The sequence below is a fragment of the Phacochoerus africanus genome, chromosome 16, assembly GCF_016906955.1.
Source record: "Phacochoerus africanus isolate WHEZ1 chromosome 16, ROS_Pafr_v1, whole genome shotgun sequence".
Taxonomy (NCBI): domain Eukaryota; kingdom Metazoa; phylum Chordata; class Mammalia; order Artiodactyla; family Suidae; genus Phacochoerus; species Phacochoerus africanus.
Window position 1 is genome coordinate 23,200,495 of NC_062559.1, and position 21,847 is coordinate 23,222,341.

Genomic DNA, 21,847 nt, shown 5'->3' on the forward strand with positions numbered 1-21,847 from the left:
AAGGGCAGTCCATAAGTATGTGATTTTTGGAGGAAAATAAATGTACATAATGCATGATAATTAAAGAAGAGTGTTTAAAGGCAGTATGTATATATTGTTTGTTTAGTTTTGTGGTGCAAAACCCAGGCCCCAAAATACAGCTGGCATGTCTGTCTTTCTCACATTTCTACAAGTGGGCTGGGGTCTGTCTGCTTCCAGCTACAATCTGTGGGTGGACCCAAGCTGGAAGGCACAGTTACCTGAGGCATCTTCTCCTGACAGAAGTCAGAAGCCTCTAGATGGGTGGGTACAAGTGGGAGATGCCTCTTAAAGCCTTGGGTTAGGACTGGTACCCAATCACTTCTTCCCACATTCTTCTGGTAAAGCAAGTTCCTTGGCCAAGCCCACCTCTGAAGGGATAGAGATGTTTGCTTCTCTTGGGGAAAGAGAAGAAAGTTGGGGGAAAGAAAATGACTATTTGCTGAATGATGAGCCAATCTGACAATTTTTTTTTTTCTCACAGTTTGGAAAATGTCAATAATTTGAAAAGACATGGAATTCCAGTCGTGGCGCAGTGGTTAACGAATCCAACTAGGAACCATGAGGTTGCGGGTTCGGTCCCTGCCCTTGCTCAGTGGCTTAAGGATCCAGCATTGCCATGAGCTGTGGTGTAGGTTGCAGACATGGCTTGGATCCTGCGTTGCTGTGGCTCTGGTGTAGGCTGGAGGCTACAGCTCTGATTGGACCCCTAGCCTGGGAACCTCCATATGCCGTGGGAGCAGCCCAAAGAAATGGCAAAAAGACAAAAAATAAATACAAAAAATAAAAAGACAAAAATCACTGGCTAATCCATCATTCTGAGATCATCAGTGTTAATCTTTAGTGTATATCCTTCCTGTCTTTTATTTACAGGCAGAGTGGAATGAGTGGAGGAAGGCATTAATGAAAGATTTGTGGGGAGAAGGGAAGGGTTCCCAGCAAAGGGAAAAGGGGAAAGACTGGAGAAGTTTAACAGACTGGCATATTAAATCAGACTGCCTATGTTTTTATGCCTGTCTCACTCACTTTATAACTGTGGGTCCATTAATTAGCCCCTCTAAGCCCCAGTTTTAATCTGTAAAATGGGCTAACAATTGTATCTACTTCATGATGTAACATGAAGATTAAGTGAGTTATTGAATGCAAATAGAATATAACCTGCAAAATGATAAATGCTCAGGAAAAATTAGCCCCTACCCATGAATATAATGTGTCAGGGTTTAAGACACATCATCTTTAAGAATTGGCCTATTCATCTTATGTGCATTATCTGTATTGTTTTCTCATGACAACCCAAGGATTTCTATTCCTGCCTGAACCATAATTAGAAGATTCAAAGAGAATACTGGCATAATGCAAGAAAGGTCTGAATGCTTATTTGCTCTAGGTAGAGCCTTCTAGAGCCTAAACTAGTAGTCATCTTGTACTCCCTTAAATAAATTTTGCATCCTCATGCACATTTTAATTAACATCTAAGATTTCCCATAACTAATTTAAATAGATATTCTGGCTTTTGATTTAAAAAATAGGATTATAATACCCTTTTAAATATCTAGTGCAATTTAAATATACTGATTCAAAATAATCCATCTACAGTTTCCTCCTTGACGTAGGAATTTTAAATCTTTTGCTTTCATTCTCTCTTGAATTAATATTTCCATTCCTTTTTTTTTTTTGGCTACACCCGTCGCATGTGGAAATTACTGGGCTTGGGATCAAACCCCTTACCACAGCAGTGACAATGCCAAATCCTTAAGCATTAGGCCACCAGGGAACTCCCTCCATTCAACTTTTTTTTAGCCATAAAATTTTATCTTAATATCATTTACTTTTCATTCTTGAAACACTTTGACTGATAATCCTACCTTTATTCTTTGCAAAGAAAAAAAAATATCAAAAGTGAAAATTTTTCTTTGAACAGTTATAAACATTAAATTTTTTTCTGGCTTGAGTCATTACTATTATTACTGTACATCATAACTATAGCATTGATATTTCTATATAATTATTGAATACCAAGAGTAGAATTTGATTAGAAATATATCTCTTATTGAGATTAGTGGCATTTTTTTTCCAATTAGTTATCTCTGCAAGTGTGTAAGCAACTACTGAAGTGGGACAGAGTCCTGCATGAATTATATTCTAAGTTGGTTTGTTTTTATAGAAGTGAACACAGAGAAATTATTTTTGAAGAAATCAGTAGAGGGGAATGGGATTTTGATTTCTTTTTTATAGATGTCTCACTCAAGTCCTTAAATGACAAAAATCACAATGATCTACCCTCAAAAATTATTTTTAATTATAGCTGGTTGAACACATTTTAGGGCCAAAATCTCAGCAGCCAATAACACCAAAAATTATTTTTAGCCATTTTAAATTAAATCCCATTTCAAATTGGCAAAGAACTGGAAAGCACCTGACTTGAAAAATGATTTGCTGCCCTGTCATTATAGTCCACGCTTTCTCAATATCTAAGTTAAAAAAAAAAATTACGAACACATACCAAATGGCTATAAATTATACCTTTTATACTCTTATAATAAATTATACTCTTTTATTATAAATTTTATAATAAATTATGTTTTTATTATAAATTATATTCTTTTATTTAGATGTGTATTATTATCCCAATATGACCAAAAGGGTTAGAAAAAAAATCAAAATATTATTTTATTACACTCTTTCTAGTTCAATATTTTTGTCTTAAATTCCTTTTTATCTTATTACATGCTTTAAATATATTCTTATTAATACTTTGGAAATTGCAGGATTAACCTATTAAGTTTATAGAGAAAGTCTGCCCTATAACCCAATCAGCAACGTGTCCCCACGCTAATCAGACTTACTTCCTGACTTTTCTGTCAGAAAAAATGTGCTTTCATGTTTAAGTTCAAACAAACTTAGTAATACACTTTTCAAGTGTTATTATAAAAATCCTTGAGGAAATAAATTATATATAAAGAGACTGCCAAAAGCAGTCATGAGGATTAAAATGATGTCAGTCCCAAGTAATGAATGTATTATGGAAGTAATAAACCAGTACACTATTTCTTATTACTTAATTTGTAATATTTCAGTGACATGTTTAGTTATAAACTATAAGTTCTTCATAAAGCAGGAGGGACAGTGTAAGACTTGGTGATCCTTCAGCACCTATGAGGATTTATCAGTTAGCTAACCATACAATATTGTTGCAGAACAACCAAGCAGGTCATAGCGGTGTCCTCTGACAATACTCACTGATTTCTCAAGGTTACTTCCACCATCAGCTGATCTAGGCTAGCCTGGACTGGGTTGCTCTTCTTTTCTTACCGAGGCTCCTTAATTTGCCCGGGAGGGAGTCGGCTGATCTTGGCTGGGCTCGGAGGGGCTCAGCTTTTCTGCACAGGTCTCTTACTGTTTATCTAAGATGAGGAGGTGCGGGCATGTCCTTCACAAGGTGATGGCACAATCAAAAAAAGAACAAGTGTTTCCAAACACTTAAGCCTCTTGTGGTTTAGGCTAGAAAGTGACATGCTGTTTCTCAATTTATTGGCCAAAGCAGGTCATGAGGCTAAACCTGGTAGTGGGAAGTCACGCTGGCTCACAGGAAAAGAACACAGTACAGTGCAGGTTTACATGCATGGATACGGGAAGGGATGGAGAATGGCCGCCATCCAGACTAATGCAGTCGACAACTGCCTGGGTAATGAACTTTGGACTTTGGCTTTTGGAAGTAATTAAATGTGAATTGAATATATATATATATATCAGACATAATTCAATTGAGTTCATTAGCAACCATGCTCTAGCATTTCCTTTATGAGAAAGAGAAAATTCTATACTGCTAAAATCTAATGAATCTGGCAACTGGCATGTAGTTTTATTTTCTGTTAGTAGGAGACAGAAAAGATCAAACATTTTATAACATAAAATTAGGATCACCAATAATTGTTACAAATATCTCCCTTTACTTAACAAAATGGTTCTAAATAGCTTATGGAGTAAGGTGTACCAAGTTTGAAATAAATTATGTTGAAGTTTTACCTCTTGAGTTTAACCGAGATACATTGTTGGGTGCTGTGAAAAAATGTTCCAGCTACATTTAAAAGAATGAACATCATTCATCTATACTACTTTGGCTATTTGAAAGTTATTTTCTTTCCAACTAAATAACATGTCTTAGAGATGAGATTTGAAGAGTGGGAAAAAATTGCTTACATTTAAGTAAGTGCTGGTTTTGTACTTATTTATTACTGATGGCTTCTTCGCTTTGCTCTTGGTATTTTCTCTCTAAATAGGGATGCATCCTTTGAAAGTGGTGGGAGAATAAGAAGCAAGTTCTTAAATAATTGTCTTCAGTCTATCATATATCTGCATTCTGAGCATGAGTCAAAATAATGATTTATTACAGAAACACATGGAAGATAGGGATAGACCTGGTGTACTGTGACTTTAAAATGCCATTTAAAAATTATCAATCATGTCTCCAGTCATGTATTTTATGTTTCTCTACTCAAAGTAATTCTGTGTGCTTTTCTTCCTCCTAGGTGAATTTTGGGATCATTCTGCCAAGTTCAAACATTATCTTTTAAGATAGGGCTTGGAATGCCCCATCTTTTAAGAATGGTTTATATGTATAGATTGTCTTGAGGGAGCTATCACAACTTGGCAACATTATTTCCTATACAGGATTATGACATCCACATATTTATTTATTAAGGAGCTATTAATATTCATAAGCTAAGCCGTGCATCCTACCCATAAGTCCTTTGCATTTCTTTCTTAGGTTTTTATTTGATATTCCTATTTCTTCTCCTGGGAATGAAAATTGTTTTTAATTATAATTACTGGCTTTTTTTTTTTTTGGAAGGAAAGGAGCTCAGAACTCGTATTTTATGGATTGTTAGTATTTAAATGGATGGCCTCAGGATTTTTGCATTCAGGGAGATTTAATTAATGTTTAATAAAGTAAACATTAATTTAATTATACTTTTCAGATGCATGTATAAGTTTTATCTTTATTTATTAGTTTAGATACTTTTAAATGACATTCAAACTTTGAAAGTTTTTCACTCCTGAATTTGCACAATCTTTAGTTTGGAAGGTCTCTGCTTTGTACTTATTGTTGGTTATAATAAACCATTTAGAATTTCAAAAACCTAAGCTCATTCTCTAAATAAAGTATATATAGATACAATTAAGTATTTTGGCTGGTTGCTGTCTCACTGAAGTATAATTCTTTTTGCCCATCTTGTAAAGATATTTTTAGCAATTTACAGTAAGAAAAAATGTTCTGAACAAGCATTCTTTCGAAATTTCCAAGGAATACAGAAAGAGTTTATGGTTCTATTCTTTTCCTTCAAAGACTTCTCTTCTACAATCACAGTAAAATGTGACATGGGCATATGTTTTGATGTGCCTGAAAAAGAGTCAGATTTATAACCTCTAGTTAGAATAGGGAAAATTTATATATTTGATGTGGCTCTAACTATAAAAGTATATGGGCAATTTATGCAACTTTAATACAGAGATACAAAAGACAAAATTTTGCTTTAATTTTCTTGCAGAAAAATATATGTTGTTTTAAATTATTTTTAGTTCAAAGACTGATGGAATAAGTAATTGTTCAAAAAATATTGTCAATCCTTCTCTGAAGTCAACCACAATAACACAGCAAAAGAAGTATAACCCATTACCAGTGTCATTAGCAGTCACCTTCCTCAGTGCCTGCTGAAAATTGATGGCAAAATAGAGAATGACTCCTTTAATTTGCTCACATTCATCTTGAAAGTCAAAAGAACGAATGGACGATTTTCAGAAGATGGGAAGAGGCAATTTATCTTTGTTCACACTGGACAAAATATCTCTGCCCATCAGCCCCCATATATAAAGTAAATAGAAATAAGAGAAGGGGATGGGGGGATGACAATATTGGGGGAAGGGAGCAGTAAAAAGATAATAAGCTTTTAATAAAGGATGACACAATATTAGAGACAGGATTTGTAAAAGGAGAAATCATGATAAGCCTGAGAAGAAAAATCAACAGAAATAATAAGAGAATAGAATAAAAAGACATATTGCAGTAAACTGGAGACAAATATAGTCATGGTAAAAGGGAATCTGTGTAACTTCAAAGAAAAAAGAAATAGGATATGATTACGGTTTAAAATTCTGAACCACTGATGTTATTGGATGATAACCCCCAGAATAACATAAATATCTACAAGTCCATACTGATATAAATTGACTAAGAAAATAAGAAAGAACAGCTTTTTCTATTGAAGAATTTCAGTTAATAAATGTTGAAAGAATAAGAGAAAAAGAAAATGACCATTATGCAAATGGCAAAATAATAATTATTGTAGGCATGATCTACCAATGGATGCTAAACTTAGTGCATGAAACTTTAAGGGGGGCACTTCATATTTGAAGAGCCTCAAATATTTTCCCAAAGATATTTATTAGTTACAAGTGGGCAAAGAGTTACAGGGGAGACACTCAAGACCCTCAGACAGGATGTTAGCCAAGTAATCACTAGTAATTGTCACTAATAATGACACTGTTATTATTACCCTCTGATATGCACCGAGAAGGGCACAGAATCACTTCTGTGATCTTTCTAAACATGTATACACCCACGAAATAGCAGCAGACAAAACCAAATGAGATAAGAGCTATTTTGTAAATTAATTGTCCAATACTCTTCAAAAGTACAACATCCTGAAGACTGAAGAAAGGTAACCCATTGAAGGAGACTAAGGAGTCAGGACAATTAAGTGCAATGTGGGATCTTGGACCAGATCCATAAAGTAAAAAGACCACTATGGAAAACCTGGAGATATGTGAATAAGGTCTGTATCCTAATTACCAAAGTTAATTTCCTGGTTCTGATTTTCTGCTGTGGTTATGTAAGATGTTAACATTAGGGGGCGCTAGGTGAAGGCTATAGGGAAGTTACTATTTTGCAACATTTTCTGATGTCTAAAATTATTTCAAAATGAAAGCTAAAAAAATTCTGGCCTCTAGAAAACATTTTAGACAAGACTTCCATTGTAAGAAGAATGTCCTGATACATTTATTTGTGTTTGACTTTTGATGTCTCTTGATATATCAAGTGGTGTTTTTCTTCAGTATCTGCATCCTTTATGTGAGTGACTACACACTATTTCTTCATGGGTGATAGATAGCTGGACACTAGAATTATCAGCTCCAACCAAGTTATGGATTCCAGGCTTGTCAATGTGACAAAGACCTGAAGAGCTACAACCTTTGGTGACTGTGGCCTTGGGCAATTACCAAGCAGTAGCAATTATAATAGACTCATGTGAAGGGCATTTGCCTATTCTCCTGGTACCAAATAGTTCTGGATCACTATTACATAATTGGGGTGATGAGAAGAGAATAGCCTCAAATTCACTTAAATTCCCATGAAATGGCTGGATAGAGTTTTGAATTTGATTTGATTTGATTTGATTTAAACACTAGGATATTTCTTGCTTCTTCAAGATTGTGGATTAAGATTTAGACGCACTACTCCTCCTAAATCTTCTGTTAATTGTTAAATAAATAAAAGTACCCTGTTCTTTTTTGGAATAACATGTAAATATCTGACTTGATATTTCTAAATCTCTCTGTTCCAGCCTTTGGAAAAACCCCTACTATTGATTATTTGACTCATGTACCTGTAAAATATGATTTCGCCATCCAGTTTTTGAGATAAGGAAGAATGAGCAATTTTCATAATGAGTTTCCATTTCTGTAACTTTGAGGTATAAACTGGTGGGCTTTATGGCAGTGGATTCAGAGAAGGTACCTGACAGGCTCCTCAACAGGGCATGAAACATTTCAGTAACCATTCTCTCTGCTTAGCAACCAGATGAATCTCTCTCTCTTGTTTGGTTTAGACAAGCAAGCAAACTGCTAATTTACAGAGGACTTTGATTTTCACTTGATTCTACTAAAGTTCAGAAAAGAAGTTCCCAGGGTTACACTCCATCACTACCAATTTCTTTTTCTCCATGGTGTGTGAGTACATTTCAGAGAAGGGAGAAGAGCTTGATAGATGGTTTATCCAGAAAATAAATAACACAGTGTTTGCCAACTGCCGCTGTCTTTTATGCCTGGGTAACCTGGATTTGCATTAGAATCCAGCCACAGTTTAACAGCATAATTTATGGTGCTTCCAAAAGACCTGCTTTTTTTTTTTTCCCCTTTAATTCCCTGGACTGATCATCTAAGTTCATCCTTCCTGCTACATTAACGATTTAGAGGTTTCTATTTCCCTCTTGAAATTGTCAGTTTAAGAATTGATAGTACCCAACGTAAATATTGTACCCAAAGTAAATATTCTTTAAATCATCACAACTAGTTTATGACGACATTTTTCCTGGCTTACATCCAGACAAACTTTGATTCTCTGATCAGCACTTGGAAGCTTCACCAACTAGAAAATGAGGGTTATACGTTTGTCCTCTGAGCTTTAAAATGTAGTATCAACACTGGGTTAGAACACAGGTTGTCAGCAACTTGAAAGGAAAAGATTGAAGACTTGACCACAAAAGTTTCTGGTAAGTAAATTAAGTGTATCAATACACATACGATAGTTTGTCAATCAGAATAAAAGCCCAGCTATCTCAGAGAAAGACTATTAAAAGTTTGACTTATCTAACCTTCCTTCAGATTCCATGATCTCCAAGCACATCTATGATTTCCATTTTGGTCTGTCTTCAGTTCTTCATTTATTTATTCAATCTATAGAACGAACAACCTAGCAAAAGAAGATGTATTGGTTGTCCTGGATTTCCACGTCTCATGACCGCGACTTTTCTTGGTAAATAAATAAAATGGCTACCAATTAACTTTTGCTAAAGTGCTTAAGAGTAGGGAGTGTTATGGTGAATATTTTCAGAATGTATATACAGTCACACACCTGATTTTTTTTTTTTTATTAATAATTTGGCTTTCTAGAATTGGCCTCAGTGAAATGTGAATCTGTTATGGCCACCTCTGAGAACTGAAAGAGGAAGTCTTTGGGGTCTTCAAAGCGACGATGAGCCCCAGCCGCCCTAATCTCAAATCATAACATTGTATTACATGAGTTTATTCTTTTACCAATTTGTATGGAGTACCATCTCTCTGTTATATACTAGCTGTGTGACTTTAGACAAGTTACTTAGACTTCTTTAAGCCAATTTTCCATAATTTTTTTTTTTGTCTTTTTGCTGTTTCTTTGGGCCGCTTCCGTGGCATATGGAGGTTCCCAGGCTAGGGGTCTAATCGGAGCTGTAGCCACCGGCCTACGCCAGAGCCACAGCAACGCAGGATCCGAGCCGCGTCTGCAACCTACACCACAGCTCACCGCAACGCTGGATCCTTAACCCACTGAGCAAGGGCGGGGACCGAACCCGCAACCTCATGGTTCCTAGTCAGATTCGTCAACCACTGCGCCACGACTGGAACTTCCCCAATTTTCCATAATCTTAAATGAAGCTAATAATTTGTTCCTTGTAAAGCTGTTGTTTGGACTAATTATAAATCTTAGAAAATGTATGGCACATATATTTGGGTACACAATAAGTATGTGATAAGTATTAACAAAATTAAAATATAATGAGTTCAATGTAATTAATGTTCTTATAACGAAATCTATCACCTTACACTTCCTTTGTGGTGAGGACAAATCTAAGGGCAAAACCTCAGAAAGTCTACATCCGAAGATCAAGAATATATCTTAATTGCTTTGTGGAAGTTTTATTCCCCAAACCTAAACACTGAAAGCAATTTTATTGGTCATCTGGTCCAATCTCATCACAAAGAAATCCTTACTAGAACTTTATCTAGATTCTTAAAAACTTTTTAGCGATTGAGAACTGACCTTTTTATAAGACCCATCCCCTATCCTAATTTTGAAAAAAACTACCCATGAAGCTGAAATGTGTGTCTTTTTAACATGTCTTTTGGTTCTCTTTGCTTCTAAATAACAAATGATTCAAAAAAGTCCTCCTTAAAAACTCCTATCATTTTTTCTGTTATTTTTTTCCATGTTAAACATCCCAAATTCCCTCAAACATTTTTCATGTTTCATAATTTCTAGGTTTTATTTTTACCATCTTTTAAATGTGAGATGAGGCTTCTCCTCCCAAACATAATAGTCCATTAATTCACAATGAATTTATGGCAGTGAATGTTGGAAAAATGGGACTGTTGCATTCTTTAATCTAAATACTGCCCTCCCACTAGAGTGACTTAACAAATTGATGTTTATTACCTTGTTTTAGCATCCAATCACAATTTTTTGTTCACACTGAGCTTACAGACAACCAAAATCTTTTTTTTACAATAATTTCTGTCAGAATAGATCTTCTCTAAGTACAGTATCTGAGCATAATATTTTAACCCTGATTATAGACCTTCATAGGTATAAATATCACCTCAATTTTTCATCTAATATTTATTTCAGATTTATTCAGACATAGCTGTGATACTCATATATTATCCAACAATTCATAACATATAAAACAAAACAGAGCAGTTGATCTGAAAACCACTGAGGTATGTAATGGGCTTGAATTTAAATAATTTTTAGATATTCCTCTAGGTAGAAATCTGAAGAGAGGTAAAACATAAATATATACTAAGATATATTTATTAGTTTTCTTATACATAGTTTAGAATGGCCCTGTAATATAAAATATAGGTGCATTTCAGGAGGAATATTTAATTAATCATGACCATAGATCAAAGAGTTTCACTGCAAGAGTGCACCCAAAATTAAACTAATGAAGGAGACACTGGTAGAATAAATGAGAAGAAAATATTCTATAACTCCTGACATGGATGATAGGTTCAAAGGTTAATCAAGAGGACCTAATTAGGTAAGCAAAAGGATGTCTTTGTGGTTGAAAAAGAAATACTGTCTTTTGCATTAATGGAAGACACAAGAGTAAGAATGCCAAAATTAAAAAAAAAAAAAGCTTTCTAGAAGAAAGGATTTTTTAATCCAGATAAAAATATGATGCATATGGATAGTATTGGTTATATTTTGTGTTGGTAAATTGCTGCATGAATAGAAATAATTATGTGTAAATGACTAAAAAGCTAGTGCTAAATTGGAGACATTAGGACCTGAGAAATGCTGGTCAATCAACAATTTATTGAGCCACTTCTCTTTTAATTACTGTAGAAGATACAACTGAAGCAGAAGATAGGCTTTTACCTTAAAAAGCCTAAACTTCAATGGAAGGAAGTAGATAGGCAAAAGCACAGAAATTCTAAATACATAACAGATTCCAACAAGTAAAATATACAACTGCAATTTTTCAGAAAGGATATCACAGAGAAGACAGAGTGACCTAGATATGAATATTATGAGGAAGGAAGGAAGTCTGTGAAAACCAGACCTTTAGCAAGGCGTACATGTTCTGTCAAGTATGGGAGATTCACAGAATGGTGAGAATGCCAGAAGAGTGGAAGTGAGGGTCTGCAGCAGGGCTAATTAGTCAGCTAGAGGGGTGAGTGTAAAAGGGAGATGCCTGTAATCATCTTTCCGCCAGAGAAAGATGATTAGTTAGAAGCTAACAGATGATGTGCAGGTGTGAAAAACTTCAGAAAAGGGAAAACACGTGAAAAATTTTTAATTTTTATTTTCAGTGTAAGGTTATCTGGGCTGGACATATAATTGACAAACGAATAGTTAATACAGCATTGTTAAATGCCATTGCTTTATTTCTTTCATCCTCTCCCTCTCTTCCATTACTGCCCCTCTTCCCCACAATTATGCATGCGTGCACACTCTTAGAGGATCATATTTTTTCAATCTTTTATGTTCTTAATTTGCCTTCTTATAATATTTCTGAATAAACCACTGTGGATTTTACCCCCAGGTCTTCTTCTTTATGCATCTATTCTTATAGTATTTAATATTTTCTAAACCCCTGTAGAGTTTGCATCTTTACACCTCTCTTCTACTTTATTTGTGGTGCTTAAGTGCCATCAAAAGAACCATCACATTTTAAATTTTTTAATAGGCTTTATAATTTATTTATTCCTACCATCTCCATTCCTATATATGGGAACACAGGAACCCCATTAATGTTTTTGTTGTTTTTTTGTAACTAAAGAAAAGATAAAAAACCAGTATGTAACAGCAAACAATAATTACAATTTATTGCTGCTTGCAGGATACTCTGCAAGAAAATTTATTCACATTATTTAACCCTCATAATAATTCTATTAAGGAGGAACTATTATCTTTAATTTACCAATGAGGAAGCAGAAGATTAGAGAAATTACGTGATCCACCAAAGGTCACAAAAGTTTTTTGGGAGGAATAAGGGATCCACTGCTTTTAACTACTAGATTTGACTTTTCAGCTCCAATCATGTCTTCTCAAACTCCAGTTAAGCAGTGTTTTAAAGAATACACAAAACTGAAAATAATCGAAGATGTCGTTTTCAAACATGTTATTTAGATACAGCTATGAAATTATGATGATCTCCATAGTTTATATATACCACAAAAAGAGTGCTGGGTCTAAAAAAACCTCTTAGAAACACTATTTTTTTTTTTTAATATTAGAAAAGTTATAAACTGCCAAAGCAATCCTGAGGAACAAAAAACAAGCAAGAGGCATAACTCTTCCAGACTTCAGGCAATACTACAAAGCCACAGTAATCAAGACAGTGTGGTACTGCTACCAAAACAGACATACAGACCAGTGGAACAGAATAGAGAACCCAGAAATAAACCCAGACACCCATGGTTAATTAATCTTTGACAAAGGAGGCAAGAGTATAAAATGGGAAAAAGACAGTCTTTTCAGCAAGTGATGCTGGGAAAACTGGACAGCCACATGTAAATCAATGAAACTGGAACATGCACTCACACCATGAACACACACAAAAAAACACTCAAAATGGCTTAAAGACTTAAATGTAAGACAAGACACCATCAAACTCCTAGAAGAGAACATAGAACATTCTCTGACATCAACCTTACAAATGTTTTCTCAGGTCAATCTCCCAAGGCAACAGAAATAAAAACAAAAGTAAACCAATGGGATCTAATCAAACTGACGAGCTTTTGCACAGCAAAGGAAACCATAAAAAAAAACAAAAAACAGAAAAAACAAAACAAAAAGACAACTTATAGAATGGGAGAAAATAGTTTCAAACAATGCAACTGACAAGGGTTTAATCTCTAAAATATACAAACAACTGGGAGTTCCCATCATAGCACAGCGTAAATGAATCCAACTAGGAATCATGAGGTTGTGGTTTTGATCCCTGGCCTCGCTCAGGGGGTTAAGGATCCAGCGTTGCCATGAGCTGTGGTGTAGGTCACAGACGAGGCTCAGATCTGGCATTGCTGTGGCTCTGGCACAGGCTGGCAGCTGTAGCTCCGAATAGACCCCTAGCCTGGGAGCCTCCATATGGCGTGAGTGTGGACCTAAAAAGACAAAAGACGAAAAACAAACAAATAAATAAAATATACAAACGACTTATACAACTCAACAGCAAAAAGCCAACAACCCAATTGAAAAATGGGCAAAAGACCTGAATAGACAGTTCTCCAAAGATACACAGATGGCCAATAAGCACATCAAAAAAATGCTCAACATCACTGATTATTAGAGCAATGCAAATCAAAACTACAATGAGGTACCACCTCACACCAGTTAGAATGGCCATCATTAATGAGTCCACAAATAACAGATGCTGCAGGGGGTGTGGAGAAAAGGGAACCCTCCTGCACTGTTGGTGGGAATGTAAATTGGTACACCACTATGGAAAACAGTATGGAGTTACCTTAAAAAATTATATATAGGAGTTCCCGTCATGGTTCAATGGTTAATGAATCTGACTGGGAACTTTGAGGTTGCGGGTTCGATCCCTGGCCTTGCTCAGTGGGTTAAGTATCTGGCATTGCCCTGAGCTGTGGTGTACGTCGCAGACATGGCTTGGATCCCATGTTGCTGTGGTTGTGGTGCAGGCTGGCAGCTACAGCTCCGATTAGACCCCTAGCCTGGGAACCTCCATATGCCATGGGAGCAGCCCTAGAAAAAAAGGCAAAAAGACCAAAAAAAACCCCAAAAAAACCAAAAAAAAACTATATATAGAACTACCGTATGAGTCAGCAATCCCACTCTTGGGCCTATATCCGGACAAAACTTCCCTTGAAAAAGACACATGCACCTCATGTTCATTGCAGCACTATTCACAATAGCCAAGACATGGAAACAACCCATATGTCCATGGATAGATGATTGGATTAGGAAGATGTGGTATATATACACAATGGAATACTATTCAGCCATAAAAAAGAACAAAATAATGTCATTTGCAGCAGCATGGATGGAACTAGAGACTCTCATCCTAAGTGAAGTCAGTCAAAAAGAGAAAGACAACTACCATATGATTTCACTTACATCTGGAATCTAGTATAGGCACAGATGAACCTTTCCAAAGAAAAGAAAATTATGGACTTGGAGAACAGACTTGTGGTTGCCAAGGGGAAGGGGTAGGGAATGGACTGGGATGGGGTTAATAGATACAAATTATTGTCTTTGGAATGGATAAGCGATGAGATCCTGCTGTGTAGCACTGGGAACTACATCTAGTCACTTATGATGGAGAATGATAATATGAGAAAAAAGAATGTATATATATATATGTATGTGTGATTGGGTCACTTTGCTGTACAAGAGAAAACTGACAGAACACTGTAAACCAGCTATAATGAAAAAAATAAAAATCATTAAAATTAAAAAAAGTTATAGCTTGTGGTAGGGTTTTTTTGTTTTTGTTTGTTGACCATGCCCACAGCACGGGGAAGTTCCCTGGCCATGGATAGAACCTGTGCCATAGCAGCAACCCGAGTCTCTACAGTGACAACACTGGATCCTTAACTCATTGCTCTACAAGACAACTCCATATAGCTTGTGTGTTGTATATGATACAGAGATTTCAGAAAAGCATTCAGACAGATAAGGATATTTAATTGAATCTACTCATTCAAAAGGGCATTTGGTTCAGAAAAGGAAGGAAGAAGAGGAGGGAGGAAGGAAGGGAGAAAAGAAGGAAGAAGAGAAGGAGGGAAATGAAGAGGTCTCCTGAAAAAGAAAAAATTTGATGAATTGGTTAAATGACTGCATGTAAATAGCAAAACAGCAGAAGATGAAGGTAAGTGTAACAGAAAGCTTCGGGGGAAAAAATAAACTAAATTTGGAATCATAGCAGATTAAAAAACAAATAAACCTGCATGGAATGTTATAACATCTGCTGCATGTAAGTGTGGGTGGGTTCAGTGAAAATATACGAGGGTGGTGGGGTGGGGGTGGTTAAAAAGCAAGGTTTAGAAGAATACAGGATAAATAAAACCTCTGGAAGACTAGCCTTTTGCTGCTGACTTCATTGGTCTAAACTTCTGGATAAATCTATTTTCCCCATATCTCTCAACTTCCCCAAATCAATAGTTTCCATCCTAGAATGATCTAATCTTGGTTTTCTCTCCCTTTACTCAAGGAGCCAAGTCCTGATCACACTGACAGGACTTGTAGGACTGTCGTCCCCATCTGGGGAGAAAGGCTGTCTTTTTCACTAGCCATGCCTTTTGCCTCCATTTATTACCTGAGAGGGTGCGAGTTGTGTGAAGCTGTTTTTCTTTCACTCGGGCCTGGCGTACAAAGGTAGCAGGAGTTTTTGCCAGGAGCTGTACTCTTGAGAATAGGAAGATGGATGGAAAGTTACATTACAGCTTTCTTAAAAGTCCTCCATAGCACATCTGGAGTAAGCAAGGGATTAGAAAATAGACAGTCCACTTTGAAGGAAAAGACTTGTGTTTCTGTTGAAAGGCTCAGCTACATGAACAGGGTACAAATGCCCTAGAGAAGCGGAGAAGAGTCGAGAGATCACCAAGAGTGATAACAGTCCCCAAAGGTTAATTCATGCAGAAGGGCTGGAAAACATCATATTTTGTAATGTCAGTTTCTATTATGTCACACATTGAATACTGTCAAACTATAGCATAATCAAAACTCAAAGCTTAAAATTATTTAAATAATTCTCCAACTCTAAATCATTCTAAGATCTCTCAGTAACCATGTCACTCTCATGGATTTTCTATCATCTTTTTTTGAAAAGTCTCAAAATATATGTTTCAAAGCATCAGTTTGTGTGTGTGTGTGTACGCTCGCACGCACACATGTGCGCATGTAAGAAAACACAAAGTCATCCTTTGATCTCATTTAACATAGGGAGAATCAGAACCACAAGGAAGTTAAATGCTTTTATTTGGCTACAACAAAAGGTCACCAGATGAAGAAAGACAATTTGAGAGTCTGATTTCTTCCCTTGGATGATAAAGTTCACGCCGTGGTGAAGAGAGCAGGAAATTTCCACAAGCGTACTGGGAAGACAAATCCTCAGTGAAGTTCCATTAGAGTCCAACTCTCATTCTTTGCCCCAAATTTATTCCCTCACCCACTTTAAGATGTTCTAATTTTTCAAGAAATATTAAGAAAATAAATATATATTTCCCAAATGGAAATAGTTCCTAAACTTTTGGAGCTAAATTGCCCTATCATTAATTTTTTTTTTTTTTTGTGGCACTCTGTATCTTCTTAAAGTCCTTCCTCGATGACCTTTTTAAAAAATTCTGTGTCATCTTTTTGCTAGGATTCTAGGGTTAAGCAAAATTATTCTACAGTATATTTCCCCCCAGGCTTGAGAATATGTTTATTAATTCATTCTTTTTCTCTCTCTTCCTTACCTCTTCCTAATATTTTTCTTTGACTGTTATTCTTCATTCTCTGAAATGTTTGTTCCTCATTCTCTGAAACCACAACTATTAAGAGTTTATTTTTAGGTTTGAAGCAGACGATGTTGGTGGTATTTTGTACGACAGGCCGCCTTGTGTAGTGGTTAACCGCATACCCTCTGGAAGGAGACTGCCTAGGTTTGAGACGCCGTTTCCCCACTTATTCCCTGGGTAACATAAGCAAGTCTTATACAAGGGAGGCCTTTCCTTGCCTCATCTATAAAATGGATATAGTAATAGTACTACCAACCTCACAGGATTGTGTGAGATGAAATCACTTAAGATAGAGAAAGTGCTGAGCAGTGCTGGCATGTTACTCTTTGTGTGTCGGTTATGATGGATTTTGTTCCCCTAGTCAATCACCTCGCCAAATAGTTAGGGTCAGATCAGAAGTTCAAAGCCACTTATGGTCATTATGCATCTTCAAGCCATTCACAGAATGATCCCCTACTAGATTTTAATCCAGAATAGTCTGACACCTTGACACACGGATTCTTTCTAACCAATGGCATGTGCATGGACTTGGCACATCTGAAGACCCCGTGTTGATTCTGCATCTGGACATAGTGGGCCTTCACTGTATGATGTACAAGGTGTCACTAAAGTCTGCAGGGGATCCTTCAATCATAGGAAAATGACTGGTCTCTTTGTTCTGTAGGGGGAGCAGACACAGAGGCCAAATGACTTCACTCTTTCAAGTGAATAACGTCCTAATTTGGTTTCAGCTTTGGGAGATGAGCTTCCCTGAGCCACATATACTCAAGTAAAACTATTATCAGTAAATGTTTATCAACTCTGTTCCCCCCCCCACCTTCATTTCTTCTCTATGATAACAGGCGTAACTTTCTTCATAAAGCATCTACATCAGTGCTAAGAGTCTTTGTTATCCCCACGTAGTGTCTGTATTAGCTGCTCTGAAGTGTCTTCCGAGTCATTGCTTTAAAACATGTATGTTCCCAGCCCACTTTAGAAAGTAATATTCTGTTCTGTTTCATTTTACTTTTTACCCTATGCTCCTTGATATGCCATTTAGAAAAAAAAATTTTTTTGTTCTTGTATTAGAACAATATTGTTGACATTGTTGAAATTCCAGGGAGGGATTATATGAAGACTCTATAAACCAGAGCCAGGCAAAAAGCTTAAAATTTTTTTTTACGGTTTTCTTAAAAAAGGCAGTAACTTTATCATGTTCAAAACAAAATTTCCCTTCACATATAAAATACAATGATATCTGAAACTTACACTGTTTTCAGGCATTTTATATGCATAAAAACAAAGTTAAGACGATGACTGTATACAGACAATTTTACAAAAGAACCCTTTTCCTGATATTAGTTTAGTGAGCTCTAAACTTATCTGGTACTTTTTCCTAAACTTCGGGGAGAGACTCTGATATTCAGATGTGTAACTTCAGGAGGAAATGCCTGGAATAATGTAGATGCTTAATAAATGCTTATGAAATAAATAAGTGACTAAATATCTAGGTATAATATTTGGCTGCATTTAACAACATTGCTCTAAAAATTAATGCCCCATTACAATGTATAAGCAATGCTTCTATTAGAAGCATGTCGTTAAGGGTATTTCCCCTGAGGTTAAAAATAAAAACCTATTCTACTTAATTGTGTTTTCAGGTGATACTATGCTAGGTTACACAGAACTCACTCCCTCAACCAGATCATAGCAAAGCAAAATCGTTCTTTCTTAGGTCTATAATCGATTCTCATTTCGAAGCGATACAAAAATAATACTCCAGATAAATTGAGGGGAGAGGGGTAGCATAAAAATGCAGTACAAGTTAGCTTATGAGTTTAAAAAAATTGATTTGTCATGAGTCAGAAGCATTTTAGCTTCTTTTTTAGAGAAATGATTTGAAACATTTTGACTAATGTTGAGGTTTCCAGTGAGGAAGAATCTCATAAATGTGCTGGTTTAGATGAAAGATGAAAACAGAATAAGAAGAACTGCAGGGTGAATAATTTGTATCTATAGTGTATACTGAATTCTCCTAAACATGTACCAGCAGTAGGGGGATTCATTTGACCTCGAGGAGGTACTGTTATCATTTCTAGCAACTCCCTTTATCCTGTTTGAAGGAACTATTTTGTGTTACATTGTTAAAATCAAACATTTAAATGCTGTAATCAATGTCCACAATAACTGAAAGATAATTTATGAAAAACCATTGTAAATTAATACCTCACATCAAAAATATGTGTGAACAGAATGAATAAGAAAAGGAGTCAGGAGTTCCCGTCGTGGCGCAGTGGTTAACGAATCTGACTAGGAACCATAAGGTTGCAGGTTCGATTCTTGACCTTGCTCAGTGGGTTAAGGATCCGGTGTTGCCGTAAGCTGTGGTGCAGGTCGCAGACTCGGCTTGGATCCCGTGTTGCTGTTGCTGTGGCTATGGCGTAGGCTGGCAGCTACAGCTCCGATTAGACCCCTAGCCTGGGAACTTCCATATGCCACAGGAGCAGCCCTAGAAATGGCAAAAAGACAAAAAAAGAAAAAAAGAAAAGGAGTCAGAAGGAAAAGGAATCTGTAACTTGTAATTTCCATATGCTGATGAAAGTTTAACTGATATGAAACACAGTCTGCTGAAAACTTTTTAAAATTTTTGTTTCAGTTTGTAATACTAAGTGTTCTCCATATTTGAACAACTGCCACCAGTGGCCTGGACTGCATTTTAATTTTAGGAAACTCTTTGGTTTATGTTCAGTGTATCAAAACAAATGTTATTCTAAACCTCTCAAGTTATGGAGGGTTGGTTGATGTTTACTCCAAGATATAAGGAAGAAAAGATGAAGAAAATGAATGTCAAGTTACTTTTTTCACCTTTATCTAAAGCAGTGATCTTGACATTGACTGAACATTAGAATCACTTAAAGAGTTTTCAAAATTACTGATGACTGAGTACTGTCCTCCAAATTCTTAATTAATCTGGATGTGATCAGGGCATTAAATCCTTTCAGAGTTCCAATTTTGAAAACCACTGATCCTAATAAAGTATGAAGAAGATGTATGAAATGGTTAATAGTTAAAAAGTCTAAAAAAAAAAAAAACCTAATTCGGTTAAATATTTTGGTCTCTTGTATGTTGGCAGAAATTAGAATTGTTGCTTATTATGCTCATTTGAGGCTTAAGGTAATAGAATTGCACTGAAAGCAATGTTTCTGTGCTTTATTAAAATGATCTATTCAAATTTATTTAATTAAAATTAACAAACACTAAATAACCTATTATTTGCAAAGAACTGATCTAGGTTATAGAACACTCAAAGATGAGTAAGATCTGAACCCCTTTCTCAAATAGTATACAAACCAATGGAATGTTTTCTACGTCAACTGGAGTCAGATATTATATACAATCAGACCTGGTAAAGAGACTAATGCTTTCTTGAAAAGCACATGTGTATCCCATAAATTCTGATACCAAAGTTACATAATCAACTTGAAAAACAGTACTAGTGCATAGACACATAGCACAGTGCCTGATCAAGCCTAAGAACATGGAGAAATGAGCTTTAGCTGATGAATTAAAGCTATGCATTGTTTGCCAGACTGGGAAGCTGAGAGGTGTCTTGTTTCCAAGTACAGAATTTAAGAGCCAAAACAGTTACTTAAAAATCTTAACATTCTAGAAGGTTTATCTGTGAAAGTGCTTCCTAGGTGCCAATTAGATTTTTAAATTCAAATTAAGAGCATAATTATGAATAATTAATTAAACAAGTTGGTTTTAGATTTGCCTTGAGCTTGTCAGATGAGTGCGACTTGGTAAACTCTGGCTCAGTATCTCAATTTGCATTGTTTTCTGACTTGCAATGCAGACATACACAGTTTGTGTGTGTGTGTGTGTTTGCATATGTGTTCATGAGCTACAGGTTAGCTCGTGCAGTGACACTGTATATGGCAGGAATTAATGTAGTAGTTTCCTCCACTCAAGCTACCTTGCATGGTCACAACCTTTCCTAGGGTGCCGTCAGCACCCATTTGAACTTGGAATTAGAATATACCAACATTCTTACCAAGTCGTGCAAGCACACAGTCAAAGATTCCTGCCCTCTAGAGTGGAATCTTTTTTTTTTTTTTCATTTCTGCTTAAAAAAATAAGTCTATAAAGGCTGCATGTTTGGTAAAAAACTTACTTATTTAGACATGACAATTTTTTAATTATTTTAAGGACCCTGATTATGTCTCTCAGTACTTCCTTATTGAAGGGAAGAGAGTGTGCGTTTGTATGGTGGCATTTTCAGGACAAAGTATTTAAATCCCTTTGGGAAAGAGCAGTTGATAAAGATACAAGGCTGTGGGTTCAGAGCTGTTTCCCTTGGTCCTGGACTGGCAGGTGAAATGGTTTTCCAGACATTTAGCAGTTATCTTGTGAGACAAAAATAAATGGTGTGGAGCCAGATCTGATATCTCCTTTATATGGATGATTTCTATAAAATTTGCAAGAGTAATGGGCTATCAGGGGCCAAAGATTACAAAATGGAAAAACTTTTCATAGGCAAAAGACCATCAGCAAAATCATTTCATTTCATTTCTGACAGTTTCTAAAGCTCACCTTTTGGAGGTGCACATGAAATAAAATTTTCCATTTTTTTTTTCGCCCTTGACAAAGCCAAGAAAGTATTTTTTACTGTTGCTGTACTTTTTTTTTAGTGCTTCTGCCACCCTGATCTGCAATCCTTAGAAAAAATCAGCAAGCTGCTTTTGCATTTGGTATACATGCAGGGGCATATTATGTATTGTACAGAATTGGCAAGATTTTCAGTACTTTTTATTTTTTATTTTTTTGCTTTTTTAGGGCTGCACCCATAGCATATGGAAGTTCCCAGGCCCGGGGTTGAATTGGAGCTACTACAGCAGCTAGCCTATGCCACAGCCACAACAATGCAAGATCCAAACTGCCTCTGTGATCTACACCACAGCTCCTGGCAACACCAGATCCTTAACCCACTGAGCGAGGCCAGGGATGCAACCCGCATCCTCGTGAATCCTAGTTGGGTTCATTACCATTGAACCATGAC